Consider the following 13,129-nt stretch of genomic DNA (forward strand, 5'->3'; position numbering starts at 1 on the left):
TGTGGTGAGCTGGATGGTCAGTTCAGCCAGCTCCTTCGGGATGCTGGTTGGGTCGCTCTGCATGTTCTCGCTATGTGTCCCTTTCGGTCACATCTCTGACATAATGCATCGCGGAATTTGCATTCTGCCCTTGGGTAGTTGCCTTCGCACCCCGCACACCAAAAGTCTTTTTTTTCCTTTTCCTTTGGCTTCCCTTTTCAGTCCGGGCTGAGGTGGTGTACTTTGTCCTCATCCTCCTCTCCTTCTGACTCAGATTCTGCTTCCTCGTAATGGACCGAGGATTCTTCTTTCCCTTGCACCTCCTTGTTAACCTTCTTCATGGCCGCTGCAGATTTCTGGTATGCTTCCATTGCTGAGGCTTCTTCCAGGGCCTCCTTGAACGTTATTTGGGGCCTGGCCAGAAATCTGCTTTGTAATGTGAGGTCCCTTAATCCCAGCACTAGCCAATCCCTCATGGCTTCCTCTAGGGTCAAAAAGCCGCACGCAGCAGCTATCTCACTTAAAATTGCCACGAACTCGCTGATCGTCTCGCCCTCTCTCTGGTCTCTTCAGTAGAATTCATGCCTTCTTACCAGGGACAATGCTTGGGGAGCATAGTGCGCCTTCAGGATTCCTTGTAGGGACATCCAAGTCATGGTTCTCAACTCGGCAGGGGCAGCGAGCGCTTTTGCCATTTTGAATACGGCTTGACCACAATGCATGGGAAAGAGGGCTCTCTTTCTTTGTTCTGACAAACTCAATAGGTCGTTTGCCTCCATGTACATGTAGAACCTTTCCATGTACGACTCCCAATCTTCTCCAGCCAGGTTGAACGGTGCAGGTGGGCTGATCGAAGACATTATCATTAGCCGATGATCTGACCGGTGTCTGTAGTTGTTGATCTAGGTGGCTGATGATTGCTTGTGAAGATGTATCGTTGCGTTCTTCGTCCTTCAGGATCCCACCTTCATCGCCAGTGTTAAGTATGGGCCGTAAAGACGGACTGGACACTCTGTTAGCAACAAATACTTCATTTAAGCTCCGTAACTGCAATGGGGAATCCCAGCCATGGCAGCTCCTTTTATAGCCCGGAGCTGTCCGCAGCTTCAGCCACTGATGCTTGCTTAAGTTTCCCGCTCCCAGGTCTCTTTCGTTGATTGGCTCATTTGAATCTGCCATTCAATACTCAACATTCACAGTGAAAGGTATACTTTTACTAATGTCAAGTGGTTATAAAATAAGCAAAGCTGGATCTGAATATTTCCATTCAAAATCTGTCTTTTGCCCAATTTCCAGACCCTACCCTCTTGACCAGTTCATAAGTGTCCAATGGTATTTGAATTTGAAGTATTATCTTTGATGTGATTCTGTAATAAATTGGAAATAAATTCCAAAATGCTCAAATATTTGTAGCTCTCTTCTGTGTCTACTGCTTTTATCAAATATTTCTTGTTAAATTACATTCTATATTCAACAATTTTGCTTTTGTGGCTTTCGTTGCATTGATGTCAAATCACACTACAATTTTTTACTGAATTCTTTTGTACCTTTTAATAAAGAATCTAGTTTAATCTTTGTTGTCCCAAATAATTTTAAACTTCTGTATAGCATAAAACATTTTTGTAAATTCCTTTTTTTGGACAATTAATACCCACAGTTAGTTTTGTTCAAAATTGTGGTCAGTAGGGCCATTGATATTGTAAAAAATAATGAATCAAATTTTGAATCTTGCAAAATTCCATGTTTGATTTTGACTTCACCTTACTCTTCCCTATTAGCAATTAGTTTCATTTGTGAAAACTTCCTTGAAATATTTATAAATTGTTATATTATTTTTTCTTTTTTCTTTAAAAACCAATTTGGCATTAAATAACTGGTCCTTCATTCCTCTTGAATTTTTCATGCACTATTTTTGCTCTACATAGAGTGAATCATTTCTTCTCAAAATAGCTGTAGATTTTATTTGCAATTGTAATCATAAGTTGCTTGTATGTTGTTGGCAAAGAGATTATGATTCTGTAGTTTCAGAAGTTTCTCCTTATGATTCTGAATTAGGAATGCCTTTCCAGTAATTAGTCATTTTTCATTTTTTGGTGCTTCCAAAATCAATTCATCAAGTCTACCAAGATCAAGTGTAAATCTGTCAATGGTTTTAGTTAGAATGCATGGAGAATATACCATGATGTCAAACAGAATATAGTTAAAATAAATTCTTTCCATCTGAGCATAAAGGAAACTGCCCACATAGCAGAGGAACAAAAGTACAAATCTTAATTGACAAGATTATTTTGGTGAACAGGAAAGAAGGGAGGGAGAGAGGCCAACTTAACTGTAGTTTGGACTGATTACAAGAAGGCATTCAACTCCTTGCCACATGATTGGATAATCAAGTGCCTAGAAATAACAAGATTCAGTAAAAATATCAGATGTTTTGTGCAAAGATCAATGTGCATAATGGAAGACATAGTTTCTGAACAATGATAACCAAATGGGAGAGATTGATAGTCACAGAGGAATCTTTCGATGAGCCTTACTGTTTCCACTACTGTTCGTTATTGCATCAATTCCTTTGTCAACAATACTGAGCAAGTCAGATCATGGCTATCAAATATCAAAAAAGCATCTTCCAAGCTATCCGACCTAATTAATATGGATGATTTGAAGCTTTATAGAAAAACATCATTTGAAATGGAATCGCTGCTCAACACTGCCCAAATATACAGCTGAGATATTGAGTTTGGATTGGACAAATTTGCCATTCTTATCATCAAGAGAAAAAATAGTGAATACAGAAGGATTCAAGATGCCCTATGGATATAACATCAAGAGACTGGGTGAACATGATAACTAAAAATACCTGGACATCCTTCAAAATGACAACATGAAGCTCATAGAAGTTAAGGAGAAAAATAGTATTGAATATATCAGAAGAGTGAGGATGATCTTAATGTCCAAATTCAGTGGCAGAAATATCATCAAGGCAACTAACACCTAGGAAATCCCAATTATTAGATATATAGTTGGAATAGTGGACTAAATTCAAACTGAAATAGAAGCAGTGTATCACTTAGCTAGATGCTGCAAGAAGATTGCACTGATCATTAGAAATATTGGCATTAGAAATTATTAACAATGATGCATTGGAATATCTGAAAGAAATGGTAGTTGTCTGTAAGAACTGGTGAAACCACAAAAATAGAAAAAGTAATAGAAAATGAAGAAGCTAAAGTGCTCTGGGACTTTAAGATTCAAACCCTACCACCTTACATCTCAGGCTGAACAATTGTTGATAAGACAGATAAAAAGGTATGGACGGTGGAAGTGGCAGTACCTGGAGAACAAGAAGAGAAGAGAAAGAACTGGAAAAAATGGCAAAATATAAAGACCTGCAAATGGAAGTCTTTCTGCAAAAGCAGAAGCAAAGATAGTACTGATATTAATAGGCACCTTGTGTGCAATTTCAAAACATCCACTTGAACACCATTTGCATTGACAAAATCATCAACAGGCAATTGCAAAAGGCAATGTAACAGTTTACATCCAAATTATTTTAATATTACTAAACAAAAATATCTGCCTATCCTACATCTTTGGGAAGGATGTGTTTCCAAATCTGTGCAACCATATAACCGTTTTATAACCAAATACTTTTCACAGGCACTATAATGATGTTGCAGTATCTATATACTGCAGTCATGTCTACATAACACAGACAGGCAACAGTTTATAATCCTGTTTATTTCTTCACTCGGTGTTCTGAAGTTGTTCTCACTTGAGAAAGAATTTGTATTGGGGTTGTATTGATATCAGATAGCACTTTATATATATAAATATTAATTACATTCTAGCATTTGACTAGAATAGCTCAGCATTTGGTTTCCTTCTGTCCTCACTAGTATGTATTTATTTCTAAAGACCATATTATAGTGCCATCTGTAGGTAAAAAGATAAATTGCCACAACTTAATAGAGTTACCAACTGTAAATGGCAAATTTACATTTAGTAAATGCCAATATTCTTATGCTGAACTGAATGACTTCTTTGTATATGATAATATTTCCTATTTCTATTGAAATAATTCTTTTTTGTGCATTTACAAAAATTATTACTACTTTTAAATGTAATATTATTGCTGCAGCTTGAAATTTTAAAAGCACTTTGTCATTTTAAAAGAAAGCCTAGTTAAACTTTTAATCACTGGCAGTATAATTCTAATGTTAAACATAGAATGTGCCAATGTTAGAGACTCTGCACCCATTTTGGGCTAGAACAAAATTCAAGGTAGAACACCATTTTCTTATTTTGTCCTTTATTTTTTGCTTTGCTCTGTTTTAGACTTTCTCAAGTTATAAAAGAGAAGGTAAAATATTTTTTTTAAAAAAATCTAAATATTCTCTGATGAATACTGGTTAAAGATATCCAGAAACACAATTTAAACCTATTATCAACCTTACACAGTAACTCTTTCTCGGTCTTTAATATTTAAACCAATATCTTGGAGAGTCAATCTGTTCACCACCAATGCATTGTCTTTTGTCTTAGGATGACTACAGATGTCTTTGTAATGCCCGTCGATATTAAATAAACAGCAGGGAAATAAATTAATGCCAAAGAGATAAATTATGCATTTGTTTCTAACAGGTGTCTTATAATTTGTAAAAACAAACAAACAAAACAAGACATTTGCCTCAATCGAAAAAAAAACCACGATGAAATTGTCATGGAAACGATGATCCTTAAACTTAAACTAGATATATAGTGTTCAAAGGATTTTGTGAATGTACTACTGTTCATTGTACAATCATTTCACCAGCAATTTGCAGCTTGAGTAGCTTTTCAAATTTCAGTTGTAGTGCCAAAGGAAGATAATATTTGGGAATGTCTCCAAAAAAGCTTCTTCAGTTATAGTTCTTTAATAACTGTGAAAAGGAAAGTCCACTTTGAAAAATAGTTTGAGAATTTCTCTTTTCTCTGGATGTGGAGAATACAGAATAACGAGTTGAAAGGGACCATGAGGTCTTCTAGTCTAAGCTCCTTCTCAGGTAGGAGACCCTATGCTATTCTGCACAAATGACTGTCAAATCATTTCTTTAAAACCTCCAGTGATGGAGCACCCACAACATTGGACGCAAGCCATTTCATTAATATTATTTTCATTGTCAGTAAATTTCTCCTTAGTTCTAGAGTGGATCTCTCCTGGATAAGTTTCCACCCATTGCTTCTTGTCTTCAGGTGCTTTGGAGAAGAGTTTGACTCCCTCTTCTTTGTGAAAGCTCTCATATATTAGAAAACTGCTATCATGTCTCCCCTATTCCTTCTCATTTTAAAATGTAAAATGTTTAAATTAAAATGTGTTTAAATTTTGAAAGAAAATAACCCCCCTGGAAATATTTGCATATGACTAAGGTTGACTGTGTTCCATCTAAAGAAAAATCAGAGATGGTTTTCCTATTCTGCATTCTAAGTACCAAGAGAGAGAAAAAATTAATCAGTTGTTTCTTCCTTTTTCTTGGCCAGTGTTCTCAAGTGTTTGTTTGCTGGAACTCATACATGGGTCCTAGCTCAGAAAAAAAAAAAAAATTGAATAGCATTAACATTAGAACAAGACATACATTTATGTGGAACATACATTCATTTCAAAATATAACATACCAATATTGTACTAGTACATTTACATTTGCAAATTCAATAGGAACATCAATTTACCTGTTACGCAACATACCCTACAAATATACCTTGTATTATTTGCTTGCAAAATAAAGCACAGAATGCTCACTTAACCTAAGCCATCCATCTTATGAATTCTACTCTTCCCCATAACAAAGTGTATTTTTGTAAAAGCGAAACAAAATAAAACCCCCCACAAAGTATCGATGTTCCCAGATAGGTTGCCGATCATGTATTTGATACTCTGTCCAACGTTCCTCTTCCACATTATTCTGTCTAGATCATTAACAGCAGGGACACAACTGGTTATTACTGCTATACTAGTTATGGCATAAAACATTTTTTTAAAGTAAACTACTCACAATTTCCAAGTCTAATTGCCATGCTTAAATAATTGAATAATTTCAATAATTGAAACCTACAAGTTTTGCTTCATATTTAAAATGTTTTGTAAACCTTCTTGCTTCGTTCACTGAGGAACATTATCTTCCGATATGGATCAATATGATCCTCAGCCTCCCAGAGTGTTGATTGCAGTACAGTTACATTTTTATTTGGTAAATTTTACAGTTCTGAAATAATAGGCATGCAGTGTTGAAATTTGCTAATCCATCCTTCTCTGTATTAGGTCAACTTGTATTTATGTGGCAGTTCCTATATCAACCACAAGATGGCTTTATCTAATATTTGAACAGAAAGCTTTCAGTGTTACAAGATATACTGAATGTGTATTTCTGAGCATTGTACGTATTTATATGTACAAGCGTTTATATTTTAAAAAAATGGATATTAAATATGAAAATTATGAAGTAAATTTCTTTAAATGACTCTGAAAGCCCATAGGATTCATTAGGCCAATCAAATTTTCCACAAGAGAGGGGGAGTCTGCTATAATAAACGTTAAAGCCACCAATTAGTGATCTGTTCCTTAAAAGGGGCAGGTAGCAACATCTGGCAACACCAATCTCATAACATTGTCCCTAAACAAAACACAGGTCCAAAGTATGCCTCCCCCACCCCTCATCATCATGGATTGGATGTGTTATAAACTGGGTCAGGTCCATGACTGTCATGATTGCCCTGAATTTCCACACCATCTCTGAGTCTGCTCTCAAAGATGGCAGATTGAATTCCCCAGAGTTGTAAGTCTGGGTAAATATACCACCAGACTGGATGATTGATTGCGACACAAACAAAAATTAATCTGGAGTGATCTGGTATTCGAGCATATTAAACTAGATATTTTTTATTAAATAAAGAGCACTTAAAAGACTTTTTTAAAAAATTAAATAGTAATAGCTCTGAACCTGAATTTTGAAATCTTTGCAGTTGATTGACACTATAAGGCTCTTTATAGATTTTTTTCAACAAATTATTCTTCTCCCTAAAAGCACTTTTTCAGCTACCTTGTTTCCCCCAAAATAAGACAGTCCCTGATAATAAGGCCAATCGGGTTTTTGAGCGCATAGCAACAAGGCCAAGCACTTATTTCAAGGTTTAAAAAAAGAGTCTTATTTTCAGGGAAACATGGTAACAGAAGCAAGAATTTTTTAATAAACATCATCAACACTGTTAATGAGATAGCTTATATCTCTTAAGTTATGGTCTAAGGTTCATTATTTAATACTAAACACTACATAAAAGTTCTCTGGCAGGTGGTGTCCCTAAGTAATACCAAGTAGACTTTCATTCAAATATGAAAATATTCATTTAATAAATTTATTTATTTTTTATTTAGAGTTTGTTAACTGCTCAAAAGCCATAACATGCATAGAGCTGGACACCTAATGACAGCTCTGATATCTTGCAGGTTCTCCGTGCAAAAAGTTTTAACTGGGTTGGGAAGAAATTTTAAAATGGTGATGTTTAGAAAATACACAGAGGAATTTCTCAAATGTTGGATGAAGAACAAGACCAAATGATGGATTTTGGGACCACCTCTGTCCAGGTATATATATATTTTTCCATGCATGAGCAAGAGATGCAATAGGCACTTCCAACAGCTAGAGCATTTCCTATCCTTTTCTTCTTATTGAGGTGCTGGTCATAGCAAGCAGATCATGTCTCCTGAATTTAGTTGTCTCACATTCACTGGTACCTCATTAGAATAACAGTGTGAGGAACTAATTCACAAAGCAGAATTATTTTGTTTTTATTTTATAGGCTTTCTGAGAATTGAATAGCATGCTAAGTGCTTGTATTTATAGGCATGTGAGGCATGTGGCATGAGGCATGTGAGGCTGTTCATACAACCAATGAAATAGTAAATCAACTATAGGGAAATTTATTACATATGTAGTTTCTAATATGTTGTTACTATTTAACACACACACTATTTTTCTGTTCAGGTTTTATATCTATGCAAATAAAAACAATCTTTGCAATTGTGGTCATATTAAATAACATGAGGATATATTTCCTCAAAAATACATTAATGAAAACAGCCTCAAAAGCCAAAAGGTTTGCTTGAGTTTTAGCAACTTCATAATTCTGATATGATGGCAAACTATTACAAGAGTCTCGTGAATCTTTGCTTTGAAATAAAACCATCAGAATCTTCATGGTTTCACCAGACAGGGGCAGTACAAGAGATTATTTATTTATTTATTTATTTATTTATTTATTTATTTATTTATTTATTTATTTATTTATTTATTTAATTTCTATGCCGCTTTTCTCCCGTAGGACTCAAGGCGGTGTACAGTCAAGAAAAATATAGATACACAAACATCATAAAATTGCTAATTAAAATTATTATTATAACATAGTTTGGCCCAATTAAATAGAACCTAAAATTAGATAACATTTTAAAAACATTCACATGTTCATATGTTTAGCCCCGCCTGTTGGAAGATCAGGATTTTGAGGGCACAGCGGAAAGCATGGAGATCAGGGATAATTGACCAGCTATGTCAATCATTTAAGATAGATGGGAATAACTGTATGACAATTATCCTTCCAAAATTGCCAATAGCAAAAGATACAAGCTAAGGGGTTTTCTGGTATAGAATCATAGAGATATCTTGGTGGAATACAATCCTTCTTTTCCATAAAGATTTTTAAATACAGATGCTAAGATCAGATGTTTTTGCAATTATCATTTGTTTTAGCTTTTTTTTTTTTTTAATTACCTTTGAATCCTTAGAGAATTTTTTTTAAAATTTGAAGTATCTTACTTTTGGAAATCCTGTTCTAAATACTTCATAGCATAAAATAAAATGTGTTGTACAGAACCAGAGACACTAAGCTGTTGTAAGTAAATATATTTTTCTCAATAGCTCAGTGTTTGTGTCTCTCTCTGTGTGTATATATATCATTATCATTCTCCATTGTCTATCCATTGCAGGATGAAGGTGTCTTCCACCTGTTTCCAACACATTTGGTCTTGAGTGTTCTTTTACCAATTGGCCCTGCAATTATTTTTATATTTGTATGTGTGTGTGTGTATTGGAGAAATTTTTTTTTCTCTGGGCATTTATTTAAAGTGTTCCTAATTGGGATCTATTTCTGATCATGTCTGATTCAGATGCCAGCTAACTACTTGTGATCACTGTCTTTTATTATGAAGGACTTTTCATGAGTTTTTTTCTATTGTTTAGAAAATATACTGCTCAAAAAAATAAAGGGAACACAAGCAGAAGACATCCGAGATCTGAATGAATGAAATAGCCTTATTAAATACTTTGTTCTTTACATACAGTAGTTTATACACTGCTCAAACAACTAAAGGGAACACAAAACTACTGTATGTAACAAACAAAGTATTTAATAAGGCTATTTCATTCATTCAGATCTCGGATGTCTTCTGCTTGGGTTCCCTTTATTTTTTTGAGCAGTGTACTTTCCTATTGCTTAGAAAATATTCTCATACATTTGCATCACTGCAGGCAAGAGTCAGTTTGGATATTGTTTAATTCATTCCATTTATGACCACACAGTTTTCACTGTTAAATTCCAATTTAAATTTATATTTTACACAGACACAAGCAAACACACACACACACACACACACACACAGAAATAATAAATCAAATTACTGTTTATTATTTGTATGAAGTATGACAAAAGTAGCTGAATCACTAATTTTTGTTCCATTTTGTGAGCATTCCTTTTTTGGCTCTGAATCCTCCGAAATTTCTGTTTTTGGACGCTTGATGAACCTAGTTCTACAATTCCTGATGCTTTCATGTGAATTCTGGCATTGTCTTCTGAAATGCCTTGAGTTAGCAAGTATTTGGGGTTCTGCTTCATTTTTAAATTCTTGGGAGTGCTTATTAGTCAAGACCTTGCCTGGAAAAATAAGACGTCACTGGTGGTTAGTAAGGCTCAACAGCCTTCATTTTCTTAGAGTTCTGCAGAAAAATCAGGCGGAACAATGGCTGATGACTTCTTTCTATCGGTTCACAATGGAAAATGTCCTCACCTACTGCATAACAGTATGGCATGCTGGTTTAACAGCTGTGGACAGGAAGGCACTACAGAGAGTGATTAATTTGGCACAAGAAACCATTGGTTGCCTTCTAACACCACTGTTAGAACATTGCCAGGTCTCGCTGTTTCAGCAGAGTAAGGAAGACACTTAGGGATGATTTACATCCTGGCCAGTGTCTCTTTTCACTTATACCCTTGGGCAGAAGACACCAAAGTATGGCAAGCCAGACAAACAGGTTTAAAAATATCTTCTACCTGTGGGCTGTCAGTCTCCTAAAAACAATCACAATCACTCTACATACATATGGAATCATATGACTAGTTCTCACCCACATCCCAATTACTTGTATAAGGATTATTCTTTATACTCTTCATGTTGTCTTATATATATATTTTTTTCATTATGGATTTTAGAGGCTAAACCAATTTCATTGTATACATGATGTACAATAACAGTAAAGGCTATTGAACTATTTGAATATCTCCTTTTGCAGTATTCAACTCTTAAAAACATTTTTAAATTAAATTCTTCAAAAAAACAATTATAATATGCAATTGATCGATTCTAATTTGTAGAAAATTACAAATAAGAAATATAAAATGTTACTTGATATCAAATCAGACATTAGTGCCTTTAACTCAGTATTTTTGATACTGGCTGACTAAAGCTTTCCAGGATTCCAGGAAGACATATTTCTTTTAATTGTATATCGGAATCCCAAATTCTGAACATAGATATTTTACATGCAAATCACTTGCTTTCTTTGTGAGGCATTCTATAGCTATAACTTATTCCAAAGCCATAAACTTCAGAAAAAAATGGTTAACTCTTCATGGATGACCACAATAATAGTGAGTGAAATATGGTAGACATGAACTATGGAAATCTATGGTTCTTTTTTTTTCTTATTCTTACTATCAAAGCAAATATGTTTAACATAATCTGTTTAGCTTTAGAGAATGTAGCATATCATTTATTTCTGATCATATTGTTTAGAAAAGTAGATATTGACGGTATATAATAATTTCATAGGAGCATTAAATATGAATCTTGGCCCTGAAAAATTTGAATACTTTTAGTTTTCCTGTATGCAAAAGAAGCAAGCTTGCAATATAAATTTTGAAAAACCCTGTTCACCTTAGAAAGTGCGATTCCAACATTTCATTTTATTACCAAAACTTCAAAAGTTTACTAACAGGACTTTGTCCTTTTTTAAAAAAGGAGTTATTTTTTCCTATAAGATAATTAAAAAAACTTTATTTTTTAAAGTCATTTCAGTGACCTTCAAACTAAGCTGGTTTGGAGTTTGAATATGCTGATGAAATCACTTATGTTGGAAGTTGTTTTGTTTTCTAATGAAACTCTAAACGACCAGCCATGCTGAACAGATGATGTTTTCTCCATTATAACCGAATATTCATTAATACACGCAGTAACAAAAGTTCAAGTATGAATATAAATGAACAATAGGATTTGCAGGGTGCTCATATGATAATCTCCATTAGGTCTTTAACTTTCTATTTGTAGGTGTGTTTCTAAAATAGCATGACCTTTTCTTTATGCATATTTTTGAAAAGAGAAAACAGTATCTCACCATGAAATATACTGAAACATTTTCTTTCTCTTTTGATTACTGCCAATTTATAATTATTATTTTTATATTTATAATCATAAATAAACTACTTTATAGTTTGTATGTTGCATATACTAAATTTATTGCCGACAAGCATGGAGTTTTGTTATGATTTTGTTCTGTCTTTCTTTCATTCCTTATGACAAAAAGATTCTGCCAGATCTATTTGACGATAAGTTGAAACAAAAGGTATAGATTCAAGCATACAACTTCCTTGATGAATCAACAGGAAGATAGAGAACATGAGGTAGACTAGCTAATAGAAAAGATGCTTTTTCCATAAATGATACACATGAATATATAAACTAACAAATTAACAAATAGCGCTAATAAGGGTGTTTGTATAATAAGGGATCCATCTTTTGCAAAAGACATTTGCTGTTAGATCTATTTCTTCTTATTTTTCTGCACTTGCACGTAGTCCAATTTTTTGTGGACTTCAGAGGACAAAAGGAATCAGTTCATCTGGCCAAATCAATTTAGTTAGCAGATAAACATCATTTGATAAAGCCTGATACATCTCCTACATAAATCTATGTGTTTGTATTTGTATGTACATTTCTTCAAGAAAAGAAATGTTTGTTCAATAGACATGTATTTTGCATTTTTTGAATGTTGTTAGTTAACATATTCAAATGATTAGTCTTTCTTTATTCAACTTAGTTTAGAGTCTCTATTTTGTAGGGGATCTGGGCAGATTTTGCAATACTTATTAAGAACAAATTATATATGCTATATTATTTGTTTTGAATAAGTAATGGAAAAAGAAAGCTTATTAATTGATTTAATTAATTAAAGATAAGAAATGCCACAAACGACACTGACAAGTTTTACCATGAATTTCCATAAAAATAAGTATATTAGCTTGGAACCACTGTAGATTTTTATACTTGTATTCAAAATACAATAACTTTCACATTAATTATGTGTAATTCAATTTTTCGTCCTGAAGTAAACAATAGAGTGGGAGATACATTATAAAGATACATTATTAACTTTTTACGGGTTCTGCAGAGCTAGTATTTGAAAAACAAGTTCAATAGTTCCTAACAATCTGAATTAAAAAATTAGTTGGGCTGCTTGGTTATCTAAATAGCAGCATATCTGAAAAAAAAAGGTATATGCCATTGCCAAAATTATATATTTGTTCCCGATTCATTTGTGGGGTGAGAAGCGTGGGAACATCCTTTTCTTGACTAATATTGAAGCTGCAACATACATTCAAAGATTGTTTTTCATCAATCTTGTGTGAAACAGGTGTCTTAGGAAAACAAATTATCTTAGATTTTGATCCTTCAGCAAGTAGGCCACAGCTTATCTCAATCAGGCTTTAAAACTATTGTCAACTATAATACAATTATCCTGGTTATAGTCCAAACCAAATGAACCAAGGCTTGGCAAGAGGAGTTAATATACCT

This window comes from Pantherophis guttatus, chromosome 5 (assembly GCF_059756535.1).
Source record: "Pantherophis guttatus breed Tessera chromosome 5, ASM5975653v1, whole genome shotgun sequence".
Lineage (NCBI taxonomy): Eukaryota > Metazoa > Chordata > Lepidosauria > Squamata > Colubridae > Pantherophis > Pantherophis guttatus.